The sequence below is a fragment of the Lingula anatina genome, chromosome 3 (assembly GCF_051362555.1).
Source record: "Lingula anatina isolate TDL-2025a chromosome 3, LinAna3.0, whole genome shotgun sequence".
Taxonomy (NCBI): Eukaryota; Metazoa; Brachiopoda; class Lingulata; order Lingulida; family Lingulidae; genus Lingula; species Lingula anatina.
The window spans coordinates 13,209,256-13,228,193 of record NC_141769.1 but is presented as its reverse complement, the minus strand read 5'-3'; the positions used below and the strand labels follow the sequence as shown (position 1 = coordinate 13,228,193).

The window sequence follows — 18,938 nt, the reverse complement described above, 5'->3', positions numbered from 1 at the left end:
TCAATAGACTAAAATTATCAAACTTTCAGATCCACCATTTTTAATCACCCAAATTATATTTCTATAAAGCATTTACGGTGATTTTACTGCATAGAATAGGACTATAGAGTAGCCTGCTCTTTAATTCTATTGCTACCAGTCTATAGGAATATTCCAATTTTAACAAATTATGACTTTAAAAAAAAGTTACAACATCTGTATAATTCACAATTTTCCCCCATTGAAAAGACTGAGTAATTACAGTACTATTGCTTCATACCATTGGATTCAGTCAGTTAATGCTACAGCTAAGACTGGTTTTCTTCATTTTGATAGAAATTGATACATGGACCTCTGTATGTGAGGGTATGTTGAGAGAGGCTATGAGACCTCCCCTACCTGACACAGGGCCAGAAAAATATCTAAGTCCAAGGTCCTGTTTCCATATTTTTTCATTGTAATAAGGGTGAGACATTTCAGATTCTTCAATACAAGATTTCAATTCCCATTGAGCAAAAAGAACAAGATGAGTGTAAGAATCAAAAAGAAAATTTTCCTGCAGTTGAACTATGTGTCCCGCCTTGTTTCACTTTCATTCAACGGCATTCTTCCAAGAATGACTGGGCGACAAATTCCAGAGGAACACCCTTGCAACGGCATGCTAATATATTTTCAGCAACTGAAGCAAAAACACTAGGCGTACACAACAATAAGGCGAAGTCACTTAGACCAATCAGACATTAATTACTGAGGAGCTATTAAAATTTAAAAGGTTTACCAATCTGTACTTTTGTCAATGATCGTTACAATGTAGTTGTGGCGTGATTTTGTGTAGGGTGGAATGGTAAATGAATGTCATACAGAAATTTGAAAAAAAAAATTTTTGAAAGAAAAACACAAGCAATAAATAAACAGTAACTGTCAACCCTGTTTGGATTATCCATTGGATTTCTGACCTTTAACACCTACATCTTTTGGGACGGGCTAACGTTTTTTGAACTTCTGAATTTTTATGAGCAATATCAGGACTGTAAGTTGTTTTTAGCCTTTATCAAGCCAATTAGGTTGCAAATAATAAATACCTGTTTGATAAAATTTAAAATGTGGCAAAGCGAATTCATAAAAATAGTTTGATGCATATGCAAAATTTTCACAAAAATAACCTGGAAATATCCCTAAAAAACCATTTCAACATAACAGTAACTATGCTAACAGCTGATCTAAAATTATCCACCAACAAAACAGGTCTATCACAAGACGTTAATGTGTGTGTTGCTCTTTTTAACCTCGTAGATTAAATGTGTTTTATTATATGCATCAAAGGGTCTACTTAGTCACATATATTAGGTTTTTATGGGTCTCACACTTTTTAAGCAACCTCTCCTTTCAGTATTCCCACAGGAGAATATCTTAATAGGTATTACGTTGTTTTGTGTAATTTCCCACAAAGGCAGAAATGAAGGGAGGGGTTTAAAGAGGGTGAGGGAGAGAGAGGTGGAGAGAAAGGGGTACTAATTCCATTACTTTCAGTGATCAGTATTATAGTATCTGCATATAATATACCCATAATGTGAAGCATCCTCAGCTATATTTCATTAATATCAAATCATGGAATTGCACATATATATCACTTATCACACTACAACAAATAATTTACTAGATATTGAAATAATGGCTTTTCATCAGCTTAAGTAGTCTGTAAGTGCATCAGAGCATACATCATCAGATAAATACCTCGGCTTGCTACTTGTTCTGCATAATTTCTAAGAGAGAACCAACTATACTGACAAAGTGCACACTCAAAGGGTGGATTCTTTTTGCTCTTGAGAACAATCTGCGTATGACGTAATGCTGTGAAAAAGTGTGCCGAACATTTCAAGTATGATGTAAATCATGTGGCACTTACACCCATAAAATTTTTGAAAAAATCACCTCTGACAGCAAATAAGTTTGACTCGATCAACAGATCTGGAGGCAGTATTAGAAATCCGTTAAAGATATGAACTGTTTTATGTACAAGGACAATATTTTAGGTATGATGTCATTAATCAATCCACAGCAGCTCATTTTTAAAATAAAGTGAGAATCAATCTGCTTATTTCACCATGAAAGTTATATGCAGTGGGCATGCATAGTAGTATGTCTGGCCAAAAATACTGATATACTTTTAATGTTCTCATATTGAAAACTTCATGAAACATTTAATGCACATGGCTAGGATGAATAAGTGTTATTTTTGAGGTTCTTAACTTTTTTAAAAATGAAAAATATACTTCTTAAAGTCCTCAGACCAGTTTACTGTGAAAAAAAAGCAGCCCCCCAAAAAGACACTGCAGCACACATACACGTTACATAGAGAAATAAATGGCTATAGTCTGTCGCATTTACTCACGCCATTGCCATCATTATAAAGTCTGTCTCCACCGCCTTGATCACTCTATCTGTTATGTGGCATGAGAGGTGTGCTTCCACAGTGGAAGGTTGAACAGGTGCTGTCCTGAATGCCACGGGTTTCGTTATCTCTGTGTCATCTGCTTTACTGGTCTACCTGTTGACTACTACAACAGTCCACTGGCAGTTTGGTAAAAAGCTTTATCAGTTAACTGCTTTGATCACCATCTGAGTATCAGCTTTTTCATCAATATGGCATCGCCTACGATAAATCCAGTCGGTCTTCTGCCAGAATAGTCAACTGTACTTTTCTAACTATTTTTCCTAACAGCTATTTATCAAACTGTGTAAATATCATGTGCCGGACAATCCCAGTGTTCTGTCTAAGTGTCGTCTGCTTCACTGTCCTAGTTGTCTTCTGTCACATTATCCTAATGCAATCCTATGTAATCTCACTCCAGCCAATCAGTGCAGTGAGCTTTGTTGGCTGTAAAAGGTGGGGATGGTGAAAGAACTTAAACATGTTTGGAGTCCAACTTCTGACCTGAGTTCTTAGAATAATATGTTGTAATGTTAGAAACAAGTGAGAATTTACATTGTAGTGCTATTGAGTCTTACTTCTTGTCTAATGTAGGAGTTAGTGGTATTTTAACTGGAATAGTAAATTACATTAACTTTAATCTGTTGTAAATGAGAGACCTTTTCTGGCATGAAATATGATATTTAGACTCTAATAGATCTCTATTAAAGGTTCAAAACCTGTGTAAGCCTTGAAAGTTAGTTTGACAGGTTAGAAGTTTAATTTTCATTTCAATTACAGAAAAACAAATACTTGTTTGTTCACCACTTTGACAGAAAAAGTTGGGAGTACATAAAAACTACAAATAACAAATGAGAAATTCAACCACAGGTCTGTTAAACTACTAGTTCTGCATTCTTAATGCAACTCTTTAATGTAAAAATACCAAGATGAATAGCACAATTTGTTTGAAGCAGCCAGCTTATTCCTTAACAAAGTCAAAATAAAACGATTCCAAAAAGTGTACCTCCCCCTCTGATGTCCCTCTTTGAACACATATTTCCTTAACTTTTTATTTACATCACACTAAAATGTTCCGTAAAGAAGAAAACACCTGCAGGGACTGCCGTAATTACTTTAGTAATCTAATCACAAGTTGTTAAGTATGTGCACTGTATCTGCATAAAATGACTGGGGGCACATGGAGTGGTAAGGTGGGCCAAAACACATAGTAAAACTGTAGGAATTTTTGAAGACTTAGACTGGTTTAGATTCACACATCGTACTGGCTGGCTCGGTCCAACTCTGGGTGGGATTCTCAATAAAGTGCAATCAGTGACACCAGCTGAATTGTCTGAAACAAATCCATTAGCAGCTAGGAGGTAATTAATTATAGTGAACTGACTAAGCCGATTCCAATGATTGCACTTCTGCAAGAATCCCCTGCAGAGTTCAACTGCGCCAGCCAGTACATTGTGTGAATCTGAATGCATCCTTACTGATATCACTAAGCAGACTATTTTACTTGCCATCTAGTGATGAAAGTCATTAAAAGTAGTGCCAATTAAAAGGGCTAAAACTGTTACAAGAAATCTTATTTAGTTAATTTAGAGCTAACAAAGACAAGCTAAATTGAACATTTACTTATCAACTCTTGTTTTAAATTTACCCAGTGAAATTTGTCAGTTTAGATCAGAGAAGTCTGCAGTAGCCCCTGTCTGATAGTATTATTATTCAATTAAATTTAAAAAAAACAATTAAACCACCTCCTGATGTCATTGAGACTGTGACCAGACTTGGCTTATCTTTGTCTGATTCCACACAAAGTATTTCCTAGTACCTCTCCCCAAGCTCACATTTTCCCCAGTTTCCAAAGAACCTGATCAGGTCACATTGTACTTATGCTTTTTAGATTGCTGCCAGAAAAAATACCTTATACATGTTACAGGGCAAAATTATAATCACACAAGACCTAACTCATGCCATGGCCACAAAGTATATTGATTATACTGCTTTATGGCCCAATGCTAAAACTTAAGCATGACTGCATGCACTGACATGAAGGTCGGCAGTCTGACACAGAACATAGATGTTTTATGTTTCACTTTTTCAACCTGAAGGGCAAGAAAGCAGACAAGCTGAACAGGTACAGAGGGCAAGAAGTGGTATGTGACAGCATCAATAGGTCACTGTACTAAAATCAGACATCACTGAAAATATTGGTTATTTTTTCTTTGGTAAAAATTCAAAGTCAATTGTCTTTACCTTTCTTCGTTTACCTTAATACCCTCAAAAACTTGTTTTGTTTTTAATTTTTTCAGTGTAATTTGGCATAATAAAAAATGCTGTTTACTTCAAGCTTCAGTACACACCCTTTAGCTTATGTAACATCTGTCAACATAGTTTTTATTGCTTTTTACCCTTTACAAAATATCTACTGAGAAAATAAGCACCGCTCACTAGAGTTAACAGCTGGCAGAGGTTTTGTAATTGACAGGTTTGATTTAGGGAGGGGAAAGAATTGGGTACAGAGTACACTTACACCAGTCATCTATTTTCTTATAATCTAATTTCAATGAAACAGTCAAATATTTAGATTTCCATAAGTATTTCTAAGGCAAGATTTTTAAAACCCTAGATGTGTAAGAAGAGAAAATGCAACATGAAAAATAAATAAATAAATAAATAATAATAAATACTGAAATAAATAAATAAATAAATAAATACTGAAATAAAAATCAGACTCTGATCATAGACACCTTATGGTATCAGTACAGTTATCAGTACAGTGTTCACTATCCAAAATCATAGCAATACTTTTTACATTCAATGCCATCAAAATAAACACAAAGAAACAAAAAAATAATGAAAAGCTGTGTAAACACCCTGTGGTGTTCAAATCTCTGTGAGTTCCACTGAAATAAAATATATTTTCAGAAAAGTACACACACATGCTTGGGATTATTTTCAAAGCTGGCCAAATTAGTATTGAATTCCCATTGCACCATTAATAGTTGCCTTAAGAGAGGAATAAAACCCCTGTTTAGTCTGTATGAAATCAAACAAACTAATTAAGTGCAAGTAATTATAGGTACATTTTGGAAGCTAATTGCCTTATTCTTTGTACCATAACTGAACTCAAACTCACAACTCCTATTTGAAATAAATAAGCTAGATTGTACAATTTCAGTTTTTATCCACATGGTTTCTTAATCTTCTGAATGATACAACTGGTAAAATCAAACCTTAATAAGTTCATTGTCAACCACTTCATATGTAAGTCCATGATGTGAGTTACGTTCATGCCTAATGACCACACCCTTTGTGAGTTTATAAACAAACTGTTTAATAATTTAAGTTTTAATGAACCCAAATCTTCAAACAACGTCACTCTTCTCAGAAACACTGCTGCAGCCAGTTTTCAACTATCAAGGAGTGAACTCATGTCTGAGGTTGATCATATTTGGGTGGGCCTAGACATTTGACAATAATAAACCATATGCCAAGTTTAGGGGCTTATAGACATCAATTTTACAGTTCAACAATAATACTGACTGCTGTGCATTTCTATAAATCATTTTTCTCTTTCCTAGCTGCTACAGATTTTTTTTGTATTCCTGATAAAAATGGTATACGTTTTGAGGACTTAGGAAAGTGTGTTTCCTGGTTAAAAAATTGGCAATTGGTAAATGTGCTTTGAATACACCCATTCTTGCATGCAGAGACCCATGTGTAAAAAAAATTGTTCATGAACATATCTGACTACCTGATACCATAAGAGCCCCCAAATCTGTTTTATCATGCAAAAAGGCGTGTCCAGAATCTTTGTTTTAGAATAAATCTATCTGTGTTCAAATCACCTTTGAAGTAACACTCCATATGGACAACATACATTTCAGGAAACAATAAGAATTATTATAGCATGTCAATCATTTTAGTATAGTATTTTACCCCTTAATTACATCTTTTCCCCTCAAAATTGTTTTGACACCTGCCTGTCAATCAAGTTCAGGTGTGATAAGATGAAATGCTATACTTTTTCATGGAATATGATTCAAGGAGATAAAAAAAACTATACAAGGGGGAAAATGCTTGGTGAGAAGTGGAGGGGGGTATTGTGGAATGACTTTGTTTCATGTGCTATGTTGTAATTAATGCAAAGATTACTTACCTATATCTAAAAAAGGTTACTGCAAAGGCTGTACCTGAAGCATACAATTCTAATTACCCAAATAACCATGTTTGACACTGCATAGTATCTCCCAGGTTCTAGCCTTCTAGTCAATCTGGAAAACAATCTGAATGTGATCCAGAGAGCCATGTCCTAGGCTTTGGTGTACATGGTGATACCTTCAGGAAGGAATATCCAGGGAGTGATCTCTGGATAGAGTCATTACGGGATATATTTTGTTTTAGCCAAAAATAATTTTACCCAGTCACAGTGCATGAAATAATGGTAGAGCTGATGTTAAAATTTAATGTTTTTGTTGAATCAAAGCAATATTTCTTTTTGCCAAAATGTTTTATTTTTGTTACTTGGGTGAAAGTTTCTGTCTTAGCAGGAGTTGAGGCTATAACACGTGGTGTTCTCTAGATGAATACCTTATTTTTTATGGAATCAAATCAAACTAATAAAAAAAGATAATAAGTTTTGAATTCTTTTCTGTCAAAATATCTTTATCTTTACTTCTGGAAAAAAATTCTAGCTAGCATGAATCTTGATGTAGGTAGTACTAGCACGATTATGATGTCAGTAAGGAGGGCAAATGAGGACAATTGCGAAGCATCTCCATAAATCATTCACTGTGCACAACAGTGTAATGTTTACAAAATATGCCAGTGAGTATTGTATTTTTTACAATATGCTATTACACTTTTGCAGGGTTACTTCTTCTATGTGAATTTATGATGGGATTTTTCTATGGAAGTATCAATACAGTAATTTTAATCTAATATTTCTGTTTACTATAGTCTAATTTCCTAAATTAATTGTTTTTTTCAAAATAACAAAAAATGAATCATAAAAGAAGACCAATATCTCGTTTTAATCATTTAGGCAGTGAAATTTTAAAAAAAATCAGTAAACAAGTTTGAAGGCATCAAAATTGACAGTGCAATTTAACAATGTATAATTCACAAAGTTTTCAGAGCAGTGTTTGTATTTTAAGTTCCAACCTTACCAGAAGGCACAGGACCATAGGTCTCCAAATACAACCACAAGTGATTCACATTGCTTTGATATGCATCTATATATAGTTATAAGAACACTGATAATTTCTTACACATAATTAACATTAATTGTGCAGAAAACCTTAATAAATATCTGTACATAGTTAACAATGCTCATTATCTCATGTCTTATTAACAGTGTTGTAAAACCCTTAAAGTAAGACATCAGTGTAGTCAGGTGGGTGATGACCACCCATAAAGTTGGCAACAGGTGTGGGAACCATCCCCAATACAAGGCCACTGATGTTACAACCCCATTTATATTTACTACAAACCATACGCCACAAGGTGTTGGAGACACATATGTGAGTCGAAATAATAGGCACAGGTTTCACAAGCTGACAGAACTCAAACAAGTGCAAACCAGTGCTCAATAAAAATGGTATGAATTTAATAAAGATTTCCATGTATTGGGTACCTATTTTTTCTGAGGAATAGAAGCTATCATTATTATCGGCCTAATTTTACTCATTTTAACATTTCTCATTCTATCTATTCTTTTCAATGCCAGCAAAATCTTGAATAAATGATTTCAAACAAAAAATATTTAACCAGGTACGTGAGGGCCACCCAAGAAAGTTGGTAGTAGGTGGGGGAACCATCCCTAATTATGAAAAATGGGCTTCAAACGGGCAGACAAACAGAAGGACAAAGAGATGTATAGAAAGACAGCCAAGGAAGCAGCCAGACAGAATGAATGAAATCTTAAATAACTGGCACACTAATTATGACTATCTAAATCCATTGTTTATTCTTTCCTCAAGATGCTCACAGCACATCTTCATGTGTGTCCTAACCGGTGCCTTTGCACCACCTCACTTCAGCACCGCAGCCTGATACACAACACTGTAGGCCGCAGATGATTCATGAGAAAATCCTCACAATTTCTCTTGTTTTATGACACAATCAATCAAATGATGACACAAAGTTTCACCTCTCTGTCTCAGTTGCTTTCAAACAGGTGAAACAATGAGATCTTCTGCGCAGTCACTGCCTATTCTAGCAAACACCCTGTTGCAAGAAAGAATGTTAAACATTTTGAAAGATTTTTTTCCCGAGATTCTATCCTAATTCATTGCCTGTGGTGACATAATGGCTTACAATCATGCAACAAGTGGTGGCAGAGCCAGATATTTGCATCACCAGAATGGAGGGTATTCTGTCTCTGAAATTTCAGAAGTTTTTCTGGGGGTAGAGTTCAGGTTACCAAGACTTAAAAATAGCTGCATATAGAATTTGAAATGTTTAAACATTGTCATTTGACTTTTTTTACTCTCTGGCACAAAAACAATGAGCACTCTTTACTCAAGAAGTTGATGAAAATGGTTTTCAAAGTGTCGGATAAATCACTCAACTGTAAAACGATAACTGAATTGCCACAATTCTTTACCTGTTGAGAATACAGCTTATGACAGGCAGCTAAACTTTAAACTACTTGTTGCTCAACTTGTGGTTGAAATTAACCATTACAAGAAAATATTAAAATCCAATAATCTCTCTTACAGAAGAAAGGAGTGTCTTACATACAGCAAAGAAACAAATGGACTTAATTCACTCAGGCAAACAACAGAATAAAGGAGACTTGTTTCAAGTTAAATAAAATTGGGTCTGTACATGCATTCTATAAAATGGGTGTTTGATATGAATAAATCAAATACCACCTGGTGTAATTGTCATTGTTTCTCATTTTCTGCATGATACACGTATGTGTAACCAATCATAGCCACCCCACTCAAATTGTTTTCTAAATCCAACATTTCATGTCTTTTTTTTTTCTCAAATTCAAAAGCTTACAAATGATAGTTATAAACCATATCATATATTTTACTTACGGCACTGCCGTTAAACTGGGTGTAAAAATGCCAGGTGGATTTCCGTCAAACTCAACACTGCAGCATAGCAATGACATGCCACAGAGCTCGCTATACATACTGACGACTAAAATCAAAGTCATAAGTATCAAACTTGAATCATTATTTTAAGTAGCAGGCTACAACTTCTCCCTAACAACACTAATGATGGCTTGCTATGCCCAGAAGCACTTCAGAGGAGCAAAATGCTATCTTCCCTCTCTCATCAAGAGAGCAGGCATTTTTATTGCATAATCTAATGATAGGCTTTGAGAAAAAAAACACCATGATAAAACTGACTAATGGATTATGTTCCTAAACCCTCCTTGACACCAATGTATATCATCAACCTTATTCTGGCTGGAATTTACCATACTGATTTCAACTAAAACTGAATTAACATTAATTACTCAGTCAGTAGGTTAGTTGGTTTAATCCAGCTTGACACTGGTTTGATCTTTTCTGCTCGATTTCTGCTTACATTCACATCAATTAATTTTTAAAACTAAATGTCAATAACAACTGTTGAATACAAATTGCTTTTTTTCTACCAAAAGTCCTCTATTATTCTCTGTTATTATTATTATTTTTCTAACCGCTGAATACAAATTGCTTTTTTTCTACCAACAGTCCTCTATTATTCTCTATTATTATTATTTTTCTATTAATATTATATTTTTTGCCTCACCAGCAGCAGAAATTAAAGAACTGTAGCATAACAATCATATGTACATACCTTAAGCTTATATAAAACCAAGACAAAATGAGAACATCAAGGTGAGTGCATTCACTCAGACAGCAGACATAGGCGGAATACAGGATAGTTTCTTGGATTAAAACATATTAGCCAAACCCCAATACAATGCGACCATTAACCACAGTTACTGTACTGATGATGAATTAATCATATTTGAGCTGGCCCTTCCTCAATGGAGGGGTAAGCCTAACGTAGGGGACATCTCAAGACCAGAGTGGGTTCATTCTATGAAAGGTAATCTTAATGTTATTTTTATATTCAAAGTAAAAGGTTATCACCAAACGGTGTTAGAATATCATGCTGTTGGGAGATCATAAAAATGTGCCTTGCCAATCAGTTTTCTTTAGCACTTTAAAACATTTGATATATTTATTGTTTTAAAAGTAACTTTTCTCAATTTTCAAAAGCACATGACTGCAAAATCCATTGGAAGTATAAATAAATAAATTAATAAATAAATAAATAAATAAAAACAGTAATCATGCAGTCAAACAATTTTAAAGAAAAAAATCGGTATGTCTGACAACAAATATTTGGTCCCTGTGAAGTCAGATCAAGACAGTTGAGGTGAGACAGAAGTCAAATCTAGAGAGATGGAAGGGGCACAAGACCAGATAAAATGGACAAAATTGCTGATGGCTGCTTTAAAGTGAATTTACCACCCAAAAAATTGTCTTTCATCTCACAGGCAAGTGCTATCAAGGTCAATACTTGGACATCAGGATGAATATCTAATAGGATGAATATCAGGCATTCCCTCCCCCAATGAAAAAAGGGTCTTCATAAACCAGTCCAGCCAAGAAACAATCAAGACACTTGTATCCTAAAATTAGCCAGTTTTGTTTCTGAATTGAACTGAAAATTAATAATTGATGAAAACTAATGACTGCTTTTCATCCAACTTACTTTCCTCCAAAGGGTAATAATTACAGGAATACAGCATATGATTGGTGTGATCATGAATTTCCATAGCACACCCAACAGTTGATCAAATTCTATTGCACATACCTTGGCAACAACATTGCATGCTTAGAAGAAGTTGCATTTTTTATCGTTTGTAGGAGCGAGCTTCACAAGGACCCTCCGCAGAAGCTTCTCAAGACATTAGTTACATCACCTTTCAGAGGCCAACACCCTTACATGCCTCAGACTATGAGTCAGCTGTCCATAGAATAGTTAAATTATCAATACCTTGCACATTTCAAAAGTTATAGAACTTTATTATTTGTAAAAATGATGGTAGATGCATGAGTATTGTTCTAACCTCCTTGATCTCTCACTTTCCAAAATGATGAAATTGTTTGATTTTACTATCATTCTTTTTTTAAAGTTTTCTTAGTGTTAACAATTAATCTGAGTTGAGTAATATAGCTTAATTTTAGCTACAGAAAGTAGTTGTTTATAGAGTTCTACAACATAAGTTTGTAGAAAGGGACGGACCATGTACCAGATCAAGAAATTTCTCAGTAAAAGTTAATGTCTATGAACAGCACAAATAAAGCCGGAGCTGAGCGATGGTGGTGCCAGCCAGCCAATAGGTGTGAAACTGCCTACAGTTAAAATATAGGGAAACAGAATTGTTAAACAGAATGTTGCATGTCACTTGTTTAACATCATGGTATAAAAGATCAAATAAAAATATGGCATTGAGGTTCCTGCATCTCATTAATTTGGATATTATTGCTACAATAAAGATACTGAGAATTTATCTCTACTTTGAATGGGTTATACTAAAATGCTGACAAAGTTTTTATACATTATGTGGTTAGCTAAATTTTACAGGTACCTAATAACTATCCTTCAAGCACTTGCCCTTAAATATAACACTTACCAAAGAAAACAATTTTACAACTTTAGAATATAAAAAAATTGAGATTGTCGGATCAATCTTTTATTTTGATTTTCATTGGCAGTTACATGACCATTGTTTCAAGCAAAATAATCAACAGAAAATTTGCAGTTATACAAAGTGAATGGTAGTTTTAGTAGTCTCATCCATCTAGCTTAAAGTACCCGCTCGCATGCTTAACATCATCCAGGTCAGCAAAGACGACATCCAAGTCCGGCCGAGGCACACGACTCACATTCGTAATTAGACACAATTTTTATCTTTCACATAAAGTAGAATTAGTCCACGTGTGATCACGCTGGGGCCGTCATGAGGACTGACTATTGTCACTTATCTCCAAGTATAGTAAGATTATTTTGAAAGCTTGACTCATATTTTACCCTTATTTTGCATGGATTTATTTTGGTAAGACAGGGTGAAATAGTAATGAGTTTAAACATTCTACATATTCAGCTAAACAAAAGTTTCTATTATACCAAATTGCATGGCAAGGGCCCATTTCTACATGGCAAAACAGTTACATTGTGTTTCACAAACATAAAGAGGCTTTCAGCTGTTTTTTAAAAAATAACATTACGCATACCTATATAACTGTATAGATAAAGATCCACAACTAGGAGGATTGACTGTTACAAAGATGAAGCAACCCTTCCTTAAATAGAAACAACTTTATTGATGGGAAGTTATGTCTGGGCTTAGTTTATGAGGACAGATCCAAACTGTTGGGCTGATTGTCTTTGAAATTTGATTCAGAAATCCAACACACAAAAACACAGTAGTTAATTAAGATCCATCACTAACTTGCTACCTTTAAATGTAATCTTAGAACATATGCACAATGGCAGAATATATCTTACAGAGCTATCCACTCCAACAATCTGTCAAACAATTCATCAAATTGGAAAAAAAACATGGTTCATATCTGATGATTTCCGACCCTCACACGATGTTCCAAGAAAATCTGATTCCCAATGATTGTTTCCCATGACAAGGTTTGATTGTTGACTTTAGTGTCTGACAGTTTCAAAACATCCTACAGAGTTAAATATCAAAGTTTAAACAAACGACCACAGATCAACCTTGTTTAAGTGATTTTCACTTAAATTTTGTTTTATTCTTTGCAGATATCTAACAGATTTCCTACATGTATCCAATTATAAATATTAAATACATAACATTTCTACATTACATTATTTCATTTGTTTAAAAATGTTGTTGCACTAATTTAAATATAAGGACTTAGATGTTAAACCCACTGCTTTTTTCTTTCAATGCAGAGATATAATGCATTATGTATTTGAAGTACCAACACAATATCAGCACGCACACACAAATATACACCATTCAACCCTTAAAAAATAAAACCTTGACTTACCAAAAGTATCTGGGCAAATCTTTGTTATACTTTCTTTCACTATCTAGTGTAATCAACCCCCTTGGTTTGCCGTTCCTGGAAACAGAGAGATGGAAATTTAACCAAAGGAACATTTCATTCACCTAGGAGGTTCCTCCAGTCCTGATATGCCCCTTTGCAGATTGCATCAATAGTAATTTTTACTTATAGTGCCAGTTGCATATCATAAAATGTTATCATAACACCTCACATTTACTATGTAACAAAACTGCTGCAACCATAAAATTTGATGTCACACATAACTCTAGGTAACATGTAATGAAAATGTACCTCAAATGCCATGACTAACACCTAGACACAATTACAAATTCCAATAACCAAAGCTAATATAAGCATCCCTTGTGTACTGAAACCCTATATTCTAATCTAGAATTACCCTGTCTTGTTAGTGTTAGATTATTCATATCTTTACTATTCTTTATTCTTTCTTTAATGTCCTTTTTTACTTAAGACTAAATGAAAACAAAAAGGCAGAAAATATCTTTACTGTGATGATGCCTTTGGCAGCCTGGTTAGAAAAGATCTCTTGACAGTAGAGCCTAGGATGACACTTTCTCCAACCTAATTAGAAGATTCACTTGATCAGTCTCTCTCAGGATAGCAGCTGCTCTTGATTCCTCAGTAAAGTACGTCCAACCACATCCGACCAGATGCACTACATCACACATTCAAAATATCTGCCATGTATATAACATACCATCTTTGTTTCAGGGAGGGGTTACAACTACCCTTTTGACTGTCTACATGCAGATTTTTGCTGTCAAGAAGCCCCGTATGTACCCGTGTGATTGAGGAGATGCAAATGGTGATTAACACACGTTAATAGGCAGGAAACAGCTTAAACATACTGATTAAGACGTGTCACCTGACAGGTTCTCTCATTTGGTGTTATTATGACATAAATATATTGCCTACTGGACTTATGAAACCTTGTGATTTTTTGGAATATGAAAGCTCTTTTGTGCTGGTTCTAGGTGCATGCATATTTTATAATAGATGTGAAATGAAATGCACATCTTGGAACAGGGGGACTTACAGTATTTACAGGTGTGTACATTCTAAATAATACAAATAAGACAAGCTTCCATGTATGAGAAGGGAGGATCCTTTAATGTTGCTGTTACCTGAGGGGAGGTTATAAATCACTGTTACTAACTGGACATCACAAATCATCAGATAAAGAACTAATAAATAAGTGAGATAAGAAATAACATTTTCCATTGGCCCTACTACCTTTACAATATAACATGCGACCACTTAGGTATGCATTGGATAGAACAGTAAATATAAATACAAGAAAGGAAAATCACTTCTGACCAAGAAAACGCATTATCTTAATAAAGGGAATAGGAGAAAATTACACTGCTGTCACTTTTAAGACCACTTTCTTCAAAATATAGTAGATTTATGGGCACATTTTCGCAATCATGGGCAATGCACAAGCCAAGAAAATTGCCATAATTTGACACGACTGACCAATCTTTGATACACATGTCAAAATACAAAGAGTAGGGTTATTAGGGCCAGATAGTAACTCATTTTGAAAACAACATAATATATGAAAAATAAACCACTGTGGTTATGAAATGTCTGTCCCATCCCACCCAACCCCATCCATTTATCCATCTATTTTATACTATATACCATGAAAACATTTTAATGTAACCCTTAGTCTGCAGGAACTTAAATAATATTATTTTAGTTAATCTTGAGCCAATGATATTGCATAATTTAAAAAAAGATGGCTAATTACATCTTGCAAAGGCATTAATTGTTACAATGAACAATTTACTTCCAGGACAATGCCACACTGTATTCCTTTAAAACATCTGCCAGAGAATGTGGCAAGCAAACCATCTAGCAATTTGTTATCCTGATGATAAGATCTACTACCTATATTTACAGCTGGAGCCTGGAGTGTAGGGAAGGGTGCTTCACTCATTTTGGGTCTCATAGAATGACCAGCTATTCCCTTCCCAGTGCAAAGATATGCCAACACTTTATCCATAAAAATAGAAATGTATCAATGACGTTCCTTCTTTTTTTCCCAAAAGACATTTTAATACATGTTTGGTGTTGTAACTGATACCTATTATAGAGTACTTCTCTCCCCACTCATGCACACATGCCCCTCCCCCTCTCTATCATAAACCAATGCTTTTTATAAACTAAAAACTGTATTATAAAAAGAACTCAGAAAAGTCAGGGGTTAAATTGTCCATGGTTCCCAGCTTACAGAGGACAAGAAATAAATGCTGGGTGGCCTAAAGATAGCTACATAACCAAGTCTTTAAAAAAAGTGAAATGAAATACCATACAAAAGTGCATCACAAATCAAGAGAACAAAGACTACACACTGGTGAAACAAACTGCATACAACTCCTAAAATACAATTTTGTGAGATTCCTCATTTCAACTCAGAGTCTTTACTTCTTAATCCATGGCCACAGCAGTGGAGCATGGAGAACCACGATCTTTAACCTGACAAATGAATTAGTGCACAAATATTCCCTTACCATTATGATGCCTGAAATACAGCAAATGGTAGACTCATAAGGCAAATGATTCTGGGATATAAATTTAGGAGAACATTCAATGCACATCCGTTACATCCGTCACCTTAGGCAACTAGTACCTATGTCACTTTGACGACTCCCCCATTCACAGGTGAGCAAACTACACATTAAGTCATAATAATGAACATATTGCTCCATATTATGATTGCTTAACATGGGTTGCCTTAAAAATTTGTCCACGTGGGATGATTTCAGAGGTCCTCTTCCCAGATATGTATTGATATGAGGCTATTTCATAATTTTCAAATTGTCCTTGTTATTGATTTTGGTAAATTGCAAATTGATAATAACATTGCACTTTAACAAAAATCATCCTCAACCTGTGTGTAAAATATATTTTTCAAAGTCTTGTAATCAGATAATATAGTGTCAATTCTATATGCATTATGTTAAAAAAAAAAAAAAAGATTTTTCAATGTGGTACCTTGACAAAACAGAAATTAAGACATTTGGTGACAAATTTATTATTCAATACTTCATAACATAAAAGAGGAGAAATACTTGTAGATAGGAAATCAATAATGTTTCTTTGATATCAGTGGTTAATAGTCTAACAGAGATTTCCACACACCAGCACCTGATTCTCAATATATAATGCTCTCACCAAGTTGCACTATGCAAAACTACATGGTCAAATTAATTATTTATAAAAATATGACATTAAGGAACTCCACCTTGGATACATACATTGCATTGACAGAAAAGGTCAGATACATTTAATCAACTTCAAAATATTTTCATATGCCCACATCACTATATAACACTCTACAAAATACTCTTAAATAAGGTAATATTGAAAGGAAATATGTTCTTGGAAAGGCAAAATATTCCAGCTGTAATCGTTCCTACCAGTGTATTTCTGATCTATGACATCAGAGATTTTACCACATCTTTCAATAAATAATGCAATTTTAAATAGCACCAATATTTGATTTAAAGCATCAGGTGTGTCATATGATCGCCTGTAATTACCAGAGGACAGGTGTGATGAAAGAGGGATGACAAATTGACGCAGGTGACACAATTGATGACAAAGAGGCACAAATGACGTATTCATTTTATACTAATGATACAGGTGATGGTGGGATAGGGTATGATTTAAATTCTTCTCACCTATACCACACTTTTATGAAGCAATGACATTTCCACACGAATAAATCAGTGCTTTTATACTTACCCTAATGTTGTGTAAGAATCACTAATATGTCATATACCAGGGTAGAGGGTCCCAAGCTTATTGTTCAGGAATATAACAGATCTTGCCCATGTCATGGCCATAAACTGTGGTAGGTTTATGGAAGAGGGGGAGGGGGGTTGGGATGGGGTAATTCATCAAGTGGGATGGGGTAAAGTACCTGAGATGACATCTTCAGGCCCCATGCATAAGTATTTCATGTAAGTTTTTTCTTAATGAGATTATTTATCTTAATAAAACAACTAAGATCAGTGATGACAATAGAATAGAAAAGCATACTCCCCTACTGACAAGCTCATCAATTCAAATACAACTACAGTTCCATTTAATAATGCATTATCATACCTAGCCCGTATTTTATTCATTGATTAATCAAAAGTCATTTCTGAATACAAAGGAATCATTCCATTGTCTTTTTGTGTCCATTTAAAAGAGCATGTTTATTGTAGTGAGCTAGCACTAGTACTGTATTAAAACAGTCTGTGATTATTATAAGGAAGTCGGTATAAATGTGTTCAGTTTGTGCACAGTTACGCCATGCACCAAACATTACCAAATCAAATAAACATACAGAATTAGAGATTCATGTACTAAAGTAAGTGCTTGGCTGGTCTGACATGTGATTAACATGTGACATGGGACATTAAAGCTTCTTATTTAATTATACAAAGTAATTAGACCCCTGAGACTTGGCAACTGAGAGAGACTGAGCTGCCTTAAGCTGTGTTTGGTGGAAAGAGCCAAGGTAGAAACTGAATGTTCACAAAAAAATACCTTGAATAATAAAAGGTCTCAGCAATGCTGAATATGTCCCTGGACAGTTTGGGTCATTATTGTCCAGACTTGGTCAGTTCAGTTTTGTGATTTTTTTTTTTTTGTGTGTGTGTGTGTGTGTGTGTGTGTGTGTGTGCGTGCATTAGAAGGGTGTGAGACAATCAGCCTGACAGTGCAGTCTCAAGTTAGAGTTATACACACAGAAATGTACCACTTGGCAACATTAATCGACGGTTTGCTGCATGAAGTAAAGCAATCAAGTTAAGCATAGTAAGAGTGCAAGTGTTTATCTATTCATTTTGGTACACATGCATTTTACAATGACTATGACATAACAACATATTCTATAACTACATGGTACCAAGACTACAATAAAAATTAAATGAATATAGGTACAATTTTGAAGTTCTCAAGGATGAAAAGCTTTCATGTGTCAGAAAAACACAATACCTATGAAAATAAGCTTTACTTGAACACTGTGAACAAAATGAAGTTTGAATAAATTAACATGATCAGTCTCCTATAAAAGAAAATTACAAAGCCAGAAGTTGCCTGACAACCAGCAGTTACAACCTAGCTACCACACAATACTCACCACTCACAATATCAAAGTATGCAAAAACCTATTAGCTGTTAAATGTTAATGGTTCAACTGTTACATCAAAAATCTCATCATAATCCACACGATTTGATAGAGACAGGCTATGATTTCCCAAAGGACTAATAGTCAATCTTCATCCAGATCATTACCCACAAAAAAACCAGGGAGAAGATATTCTCAACAAACATGTTTAAAAGTTGACTTTTTGTTCAAGCAATGTTTGGGACAATCAAAATATGGACATGCATGTATTAACATGGTTTTTTTAATCTTTCATACTGCTTTTGTAGTAAAAAAAATTCTG

At 34.5% G+C, this 18,938-nt stretch overlaps 1 protein-coding gene across 15 annotated transcripts in view; it reads right to left on the bottom strand.

Moving 5' to 3' along the window:
- The window catches only part of LOC106181557 (uncharacterized), a 49,319-nt gene that overhangs the window by 15,965 nt on the left and 14,416 nt on the right, over positions 1 to 18,938 (bottom strand). For 8 of the 15 annotated variants that reach the window (XM_087007578.1, XM_087007583.1, XM_087007576.1 and 5 more), the window contains one exon: positions 13,450 to 13,524. The exons of 4 other annotated variants lie outside the window; for them this stretch is intronic. The gene's annotated coding sequence lies outside the window, so the exon portion shown is untranslated. Of the gene's footprint in view, positions 1 to 2,371; positions 2,875 to 13,449; positions 13,525 to 13,975; positions 14,291 to 16,004; positions 16,156 to 18,938 lie in introns of those variants that run through there. 3 more of the 15 variants (XM_087007582.1, XM_087007581.1, XM_087007585.1) reach the window with 3 other exon arrangements.